Source organism: Astatotilapia calliptera, chromosome 5 (genome assembly GCF_964374335.1).
Source record: "Astatotilapia calliptera chromosome 5, fAstCal68.1, whole genome shotgun sequence".
NCBI classification, from domain to species: Eukaryota; Metazoa; Chordata; class Actinopteri; order Cichliformes; family Cichlidae; genus Astatotilapia; species Astatotilapia calliptera.
Genome location: NC_137426.1, coordinates 28,510,355 through 28,519,761, shown reverse-complemented (window position 1 = coordinate 28,519,761; position 9,407 = coordinate 28,510,355). Strand labels below are relative to the sequence as shown.

Below are 9,407 nucleotides of genomic sequence, written 5' to 3'. Positions count from 1 at the left end.
GATTATTCTTTGCTTAACTTCATAGAAAAGATGCTTGCACAAACAAATAAAGGCCTCAGATACAAAAAAGAAGTTGTTTAGTCAAAGGATAGCATTTTGCAAGGGATACTGTAACATTTCAATCTCTATCTAAGGAAGGAAAAGAAGCCAGTCAAAGGCTAAAAGCAAACTCTTGTACAAACTCTTGCTTTAACCAGTCTCAATCTAGGTTGTTTCTGATTTAAATGCATGACCTGTTTATTGACAGGGCCAGTGGCGCAATGGATAACGCGTCTGACTACGGATCAGAAGATTCTAGGTTCGACTCCTGGCTGGCTCGAAGTGTGTTTTTGACACCTGATTTGAAGGAGGAGGTGGAATAATCAGGATATGAAGAAAGAAAGAGGTTAGTTTAGGTTAGGGATAGAGATTAAAAGGAGCTAACAAGTGGAGAGCACTACTTAAAGCTGACAACAGTGATGGACAAAAGATAGATGAAGAGTGAAACTTTCAATAACAAGGGTTATTTCCTCACATGTAGAAACTACAGAGGAAACAGTTGAGGAACCACACCATGCAGATATGGTAAAAGAGTGAGCATTATTAAGGCATCATGCAAAAAAAAGAGAGCACACTTGTTTTGTGCTGATGGAGAAGGTCAGAAAGAGCTTCACTGTTTCTTCATGTTTCTAGAAAAAGGATATGATAAGAAGGCAGAAGAGGGACTGTGGTACTGCATAGAAACAGGAGGTGGGTGCAGGGCAGGGAGGGACAGAGCGAGACTGATGTCATCAGTACATCAGTTTGTAAGTGGCATTTTAAATGTTCACATTACAACTTGCAAGATGTGATTAGTGACATACCACAAGTTATTTTATTAGCATCTGCACTGTAGACCTACCTTAACTTTACCTTACATTACCTTAGAGCTAATATAGCTACTATATAAAAAAAATAATCAATGTACTGTTCAACAAACTACTTCCTGTCTTGCTAAAAAAAATCCCAATAACTCCATGCAGCCCTGCCATGGTCATATTTCAGCAGTTTGGAAGAAGCTGGATCCTGTAGTCCAACTACACCGCCAGCCTTTGTTTTCCCTGCACAGAAACTGGATGTCTGCCACGGAGCTTTCTAGAATACTAATGACAGTGGTTAGCGAGTCAAAGTTACTGACCTGAGGTGCCGAGATAGAGCACAGAGCAAGGAGTGGTGGAGCTGAAGCTCAGCCATAATAAGACTGGAAATGTCATAGTTTATTACCTCTGGTGTGGATTGCACTCCACAGGTTGTGGCTGATAGCGAACTCCACTCATTCCCTATTCATCCTGCTGTATGGATTAAGGGTGGATGATGACGGGGGGAATCTCGACAGTCAGTGCAGACGGGGAAAATGTTTTGCATTCTTTCTCCCCTGTTGGAAACATGTCTGAAAGGCATGCTGTAGTTAGTGTTGGACTCCAGATGAAGCTCTGCTTAGTGGATTGGCAGAGAAGGAGCACCTGAACAGCCTCTGGAAGCAGCGTGTCTGGGTTTTTTGGTTGTTGTTGTTTGTTTTTTTTACTTCTTCATCCCATTGTTCACCGGCCCTTTTTTCTCGTGTTATGTTTTTGTTTGTTTCATTTTGGAACTAACCATGTTTCTGGCAGCCCATTTCTCCCATTTGCTCTGCCCATCATCTCCCAACTTTTCCAGTTTCATTTTAATTCTGTTCCACCCTCTTCCTTCTCTCTCTATCGCCTTGTCTCTCTGCAGGTGGGGAGGGTTGGAAGAAAAAAAACCTGAAAGAAAAAATGAAAGAAAGGCGGCTATGCTTCTTTTATGCCCCTCGTGCCTTTCCTCGAACAAGGCGAGGGTTAGACTTGTCAGGCAATTAATGTACCTGCACATGGCTACAAGGAGCCTCTCCATTAAAAACAAAGCCAATTCATTCATGGATTGGAGGATAATCCCCCCCCTCCCACACACACACACACACACACACACACACACACACTCCTTCATTTGTATCAGGGTTAGAGTAATTACCCCCCGTGCAGCTAATCTATTTCTGCAGCTACTGATTCATCTTCTGCATCTTCTCAATCTGTTTGAGGTGGTCTCGCATATTTAATCTTTTTTTTTTTTCAAAAGTCACTTTTTATTCAGTTTTTTTAAATCACTGATTGCAAAATCTTTGATTTCCAGCATGAATTTCAGCCGCTCTAAGAGTTTAGCTGAAGCCCGGGCTTTAATCCTTACCGTACATCAACCACTTGGTAATAATCCATGCGCAGAGATTCATGCATTAATGCAACAAGGTATAAATATTAATCATAAAACACAAATTAACATTGAAGCAGATTATAGATAAAAGCAGCCGTGGGAAGAAATGAGGGGTGAAACTTTTTTAAGTCTGAAAACTTTTGAAATTTTACAGAAAAAAGTAAATCCGCACAAAAAGAAGTGAACAACAATGCAATGCTTCACACACGCTGCTCAAGTGTAAAATTAAAACATTTATTATGTCGGTGCGTCTCTTTTTTTCCCCTCCTATCATGCGATTCCTATCTTCACAACATCGAGTGACTCCTGAATTTGTGTGTCTGTATAACATTGTTCCCCTAAAAATGCTTTTTAGAAGGTTTAAATTGAACAGCTACTGAGTACACACGTTTCCAAGATAATATCCAAAGTCCAAATGCTGCCTATTTTTTGTGGAAGAGCAACATTGCCATCTATCACTGAGAAACAGTAATGCAGCACACACAGGAAATAAAAGAGTTGCATGTAAGCTGTTCAAAGTTGGGTTTTTTCTGATGTCTATAAAACCTCAAAGCGTCCAACTAACCTTTTAATATTTCTCCTGCACAAACGACACTGTTTTTATCTTACCTGTCTGTATTCTATAGCACAAAAACCTTAAACATCACTGTTACAACAGCACGAGGAAGCTAGATAAGCCAAAATAATGAACAGACAACAACAACAAAGGGGTTCATCTACACCAAACTCCTATCCCTCTGTGTGCAGTTCTGCTACGGTGGCCTCAGATGAGAATACTCCACGTTCAGTGTGAGATTTATTCATTCCATTTACTTCCAGGTGTTTTATTTTCATGGGATGAGGTGATGCTGCACATTGGTCCTGTCCTAAAAGTCCCACCAATGGCTTGTGTGGATGTGATTTCATTTATCCCGACTAATTCACTGAAGGGTTCGGGTTATTTAGTGGCCTGCCAGTGTGAGAGACCACAAATGAAGATGGCCAGAGTGCTTTTATTTGGTGCTGTGTTTGCAGTGGTGGCATCATTGCGTGATGTGCGACTTTTTTCCCCTTCTTTTTATTAGCATGCAAATGTATAAAGCACATCCATGTACAAAGACACCGTCGTCACCACTGGCAGAGATAGTTTCTTTCCTAACCATAATTTCATGCATAATGTCACAGATCTGGATGCCGCGCGGCCCAACTGTTCTCCCGTGAATCCTAATTCCACATTCAGATCGCTTTATTTCTGAGACGCCTCTGCAAATCGTGCCCTTAATTAATCTGAATGATGCATCGATTCCACCTTCCCTCTTCCCTCTTCCCTTTCCTCGACAATTTTAAAGGGCTTGTGAGGAGCGCGTGAAGAAATGGAAACACAATCAAAGCAGTGGAACTACCCAGGGAAAAAAAGGATACGACTTTATCAGATGTAGCATTTGATTACCCCGCCTGTGCTTAAAAATCTGCAGAGAACAATTTGAAAATGTTAAAACTATGCAGGAGTTCAAGTGCGTGTCTGTAAATGCACATCTACCAATCAGAAGTTCCAGCGGGTCTCGGTCGCCTATTTTTCAAGCTTAGTTTGCCAGGTTTTCTTTGGGGGAGCTTTTTTTTCAGCTTTGGCTACCTTCTGGTCTACTTTCCCCTCCCTCCATCCTTTGCTCTTCAGCTCTAACAGCCCCTGACAGCTGGAGATGAAATAGAAATTTTGATATCAAACACCTACACAAAGGAGGGCTGACCTTTGATCAGCGTGCTGTTTGATGTTGTGACATAAAATTTGCATCATGGGAGCCCTGGCAGCGGACGTTACCGCAAAAAGGGGTAATGCCAGAGCCCTGTCAGGGAGCCGCGAAGGTCAAGGGCCTATTAGGAAGGAACAAGCCCTCTAATCCCACACAAGGGCCCTGCAAAGCATTTGATGTTCAATGCACAGAAATAGAATGAAAAATTGAGCCCTGAGAAAAGAGCAAAGACATTAAGAGGTTATTTCGTATCAGCCGCTGAGTGAACAGGATAGGCAGGGCATTATAGAATTGTTCTTATTATACTTGATGTTGTGTTTAGATCAAAAAAATTCATAACCTCAGCTGGTCAAACAAGATTATGCTCTGCAAGTCAGTCGCTCTCGCCTTGTTGAAAGCAATAACCTGTGTGTCTTTAAAGCATTTCGTACTACACAGATCCTCGCCAGAAATAACACTGGCGTGCTTTCTCAGGTGTGTGGCGGCGCGGGCTACTTTAGAGCATATGGCACGCTCCGTCTGAATGTTGTCTATTGATCTGTGGACAGGTTGATCAGTGGAGCTCTGAAGCTCTTTAATTATTCAAGCTGGCACGTCATTTTTCATGCTCGCTGTTATTCCACAAGACCAAAAATAAATGTGTCACTCCCACTTTCCATCTTTCATCTGGCCATCGGCTTGCAGCCTCATTAGCTGCACAGCACAGTTGAAGGAGGAAAGGAAAGGAAAGGAAAGGAAAGGAAAGGAAAGGAAAGGAAAGGAAAGGAAAGGAAAGGAAAGGAAAGGAAAGGAAAGGAAAGGAGAGAGAAGTTGACATACATTCCTCATCCCTTGTTCAGCACACGCTGTTTAACAGGTCTGCTGCACTATGTCAGACAATCATTTGATCTCATTTCAGGCAATATCATCATCTTTCCTCTCGGTCCTGTAATCAATATTTCAGTTACATTTTTGCTCTCACTTTAAAGCGCAGTCGTGATGCATGCCAAAGACTTTTATAAATCGCTGAAGACAGTGTTTTGTTTGGTTAATTTATGACAGTTACTCATATCAACTTTGACTTTTTAAGGGAACATCCTGAAAAATGCGTTTGATTTACTCTCTTACAGGTTTTTCCTCATATTACTCCACCCCTGCACATCTGCAATGAAGCGCTGTCCAGAAAAAAACACAGAGGGATATGCTTATATTACTTTTAAATATGTAAGCTTGACTTGAGAAAATCTGTTTTACTTTGGCTTTGACTGAAATTAAACGTGGATTTTTTTCCACAGAAGGAGACTTTCTGTTTGTCGTCACATACACTGACATAGTGTGTAAGATGATATAGCTTTTATTAGTCCCACAGTTGGGAAATTCACATTATCACAGCAGCAAAAATGAAAAGGAACAAAATAAACAGATGCAGCAATAAAAAAAAGATAACCTATATGAAATATACACTAAATGAAGCAGGAAGGAAAGTCTATATTACACAACGTAGAAAGAAATATCACTTAAATATAAGCGCAGTGGTTCAATGTGAATAGAAGAAGTATGAAAATCTTGAAAATGTTACCTAAAGTCTATCTAACTAATATTCACATACGCAATACAGGTTAATACAGAAAAATACTACTTTTTGAATATTTAATAATCTCTCATTAACTTTAAATTATTATTCCTGGTGGATTAATGGCTTTTCCCCATTAAAGCAAAATTAAGAACCATAAGAACTAACATTAGCATTAACATCAGCTTAGACTGATGCTCAAAAATGATACAGTAACTTGTTTAATGTTGCTTGTGTTGAATCTATGTTTAGGCGCAAGCCCTGATCAGTGCATCGTCTTTTTCATTGTCTATCCCATAATCACTGCATTTTGATGAAACCTGCCCATAATGTGAGCTGATAACAGCTGACCAAAATAACAGCACATATTGGTCCAATCTGATATAAGGCACACTACTTAAACTGTGCTTAAATTGCTGCTGCTGCCTGTGCACGCTGCTTTGCAACCCACCTTCCATTTAGCTCCTCCTGTTTGTGCTGTTTTCATGTCTGTTTTTTCTGTTCTGTGCTCAGCATCGGTTTTCCTCTTTTCTTGATGTGATAGGGGTACTTCCGCCTTTAATGAAAGAACAATCATTGTGCTTAGGATAGATGTCCATCCCTAGTGAACTTAAATCAGTCAGAGTTCAAGACATTTTCTCAAAATGACATATTTTTGTACATTTTAATAATCCAACAGGGGGGGGATAAAAAAAAGACCAGATAGAATCTACTGTATAACATTACCTCAGTCACCATATTTTCTGACACCAGTATGAGGTAAGACTTTCCAGGTCAGACATTTTTAAGACTCAGGAGTTTGCTGGCCTGATCAATAATTTTGTTCTCTATAATTATCTCACTGTTGCACTCATTAATTACACTTTCAAGGCTCATTTCCAGTGCTGGCAACAGATGCCCATTCTGCTGGAGCGTCCAGGGAGGCGAGGGCGAGCTAGTGGTGGTGGCAGAGAGAGCAAGGCCTGATTAATCCTCTGTCTCTCTGTCTAAGGTTGGCTGCCACTCGCAAGGGGTAAAATGCAAGCACTCTGTCATTTGAGACTTCACCACGTGGGAGACAAATGAGGCCTTTGGTGGCCAAATCGATAAGTTCCTCTGATGAGCCAAATTTAGTGAGTGCCGCTTCTGCTTTGAAGTAATCCTCCAAACAGTCCGGGGTAAGGCTTTTCCAGAGAACTTACTGTGCAGTGTTTTTGGATCATCAAAGTGAGAGAAAACTCACTTGGACCACTAGCTAATTCTAATGCCTAAGACGTTATATTATGAGCAGTTTTTTTTGCAGTGCAAAGCATCAGTTGCTGGTCTTTACACTAACCAGATGGCCTTCAGTTGAATCCTGTGTCTAAGTCTTCATTTCTCTTGGATCCTATTGTCTAGAAATGCTGCCAATCCACCTGCACGGGCGGAGGAAATAAAATGATGAGGATTAGTTTGGCTGATGACAAATCCAGAGTGATGTGTGACGTTGCTAAATGTGATCACTACCTTGCCAACCTCTCCATCTGTCCAGGAGGCGGGGTCGCCAGATTGGCTGAATAATTCCACCAGACCCAGACAGCTGTCAGTTCTTATCTACCCTGTGCTCCCACGACAACACCTGGATGCAATAAGTGGCGAAGTGAAGAGACTGTCGTTACAGTCATTACCGCCTCAAGTTTAGAAAAAAAAATTATTGCTGTAGGTTTGAAAATATTAACTGTGTGCGCGTGATTCCATTTTATCATCTTTATAACAGTGTTTGCTTTTGCTGAGTACGCTCCAGGATATAGTCCCCCAGAATGAGTTAAAAGTGCAGCATCGCCTCCAAAATGTTCCTTTTTTACTGACATCCACAAACAAAGGGCAGACAAGGGTCACAATCAGATATACATTCAGTCCCTATAATGCCCTTTTAAGAGCAGCCTGGGCAGATCGGAGCGCAGATGAAAACACACTGAGCTGGCACATGGATGCCATCTGTCTGTTAGAAAGCTGGATGTTATGACCAGAAGGTCAAATTGTAGTTCCATACATAACAGTATTTCCTGTCCATAAACAATCAGTCAGGGACTAAAAATTAGATATTTTTCCAGTGTATTTCCACATGTCCAATTCAGGGTCACAGTTGGCTGGAGCCTATCCCAGGGCTAGCACCGAGAGACAGACAACTATTCAAGCTGACATTTACACATCAACCAACGGAGAAACAGCAATAAACCTAACATTACTGTCTTTGGACTGCAAGAGCAAGCCAGCGTGACCAGTGGGAACATGCCAACTCCACAATGAAAAGCCCAAGACATCCAGTGGAATCAAACCCATGGCCTACTTGCTTTGAGGCAACAGTGCTAACCACCACACCATACTTAAAGCTGCAGTGTTTTGTAAGTCATGAAAGCGTTAATTCAGCTATTCTTTTCAGCAAGCGCTGCATACATCTGGCTGCAGAATCCATTGTTTGACAGTTGGGCAGCCCAGTGCAAGAAAGCCTGAGTTCTAAGTGCTCCCCGCATCCACATGATGCGGGGAGGCGGGGGTACAGGAGAGAAATGATGGAAGAGGAGGTGGAGCGAAGGAGAACCAGCTGCGTTTGAACCTTCTCGATCAGGATACAGCTGTACAGTTGAGTGCTCAGACCAGACTGGGCCTAAACATGGAGCGGTTTCATGCTTCAGCTGCAACTGGGAAACAGACGGCAAATGAAGAGACTTGAAAGTTCTTCCCATACACAGGCCTGTTTAAAGGGTTTTGGCTCGATCTGCACTGTATGAATCTATAGAACTCTTTGACTGTGTTCTCTGTTCACTGTATGTGAACTATAAAGTTACAGAAAACTGACTTTTCATTATTACTCTGTTAGGTATCAGATATTATCAGATGCAGAATGAAGTGCTGTCTTTCTCCACAAGAGGGCAAACTCTCTCTGTAATATTTGCATGTGGAACCATGAACACAATAGGCTTACTACTCAGTACAACACACTTGTCTTAGAAGTATGATATAATTTAGGAGTAACTGGGATGGCTATGGCTCAGGAGGTAGAGCAGGTCTACTGAGCAGAAGATTGGTGGTTTGATCCCTGGCTGCTCCTGTCCGTGTGTCAAAGTGTCCTTGAGCAACACACTGAACCCCGAGTTGCTTCGGGGTTCAACACAAAGTTACAGAAAACTGACTTCTCATTATTACTCTGTTAGGTTCAACATACAAAGAAGTCCTTGCGTGTGTGTAAATGCATCAAAGTACCTGCAGTGAACCAGAACCAGTCCATTTATCGTAACTCTTTAGCTCAAAGGTTCAAGTTTGTGCACAGCTTTCAAAGCTTGACATTCAAACATGGCTTTAAAGCATATTGATTCCTTTTTTCTTTTGGTTTCTTACATCTGACTTTCACCTCAGATTTAATATTCCCACATTGAATGTCTGCTTTAGCTTTTTTAAAATATACTTCTTCTTCTTTCACGAGACAGGAAAGAAACACAGGAGGTTTTGTGCTTCGCTGTGGTGGAGGCTGAGACTCCCCACCATCACTCCCAGAGTCCCAACTTGATGTTGGGAGATGAGACGGGAAACAGGTGTCACCCATGACCTTCGGTGCTCAGACACTATGGGCCTCACAACCGGGAGTGCTCCATAAGCTCCTTCACCATTCTCCCTCTCATCCTTCGCCTTTTATACTGAGGCAAACCTGCACAAACACACACACAAACACTCCCGTATGTGTCATCAAAGATTACACCCATCGCCACTGATGAGCATTCAGGATTGTGTGTTTAGCATCAGTACTGCATTACAGTTACAATGCATTTCTCTTGTGCTCCCGCCCTGATTTCAACTCAACTCGGAAAGACGACCCCTCAGACAAAGAAGGGAACACAAAGTAATAACCTCTAAATCCCCACGAC

General features: G+C 41.8%; 1 non-coding gene across 1 annotated transcript; it reads left to right on the top strand.

The window, feature by feature from the left end:
• The first annotated feature begins 246 nt into the window (after positions 1-246).
• trnar-acg (transfer RNA arginine (anticodon ACG)) lies at positions 247-319 on the top strand. Its single transcript has one exon. It is a non-coding gene; the product is annotated as a tRNA-Arg (tRNA).
• Positions 320-9,407: the final 9,088 nt, after the last annotated feature.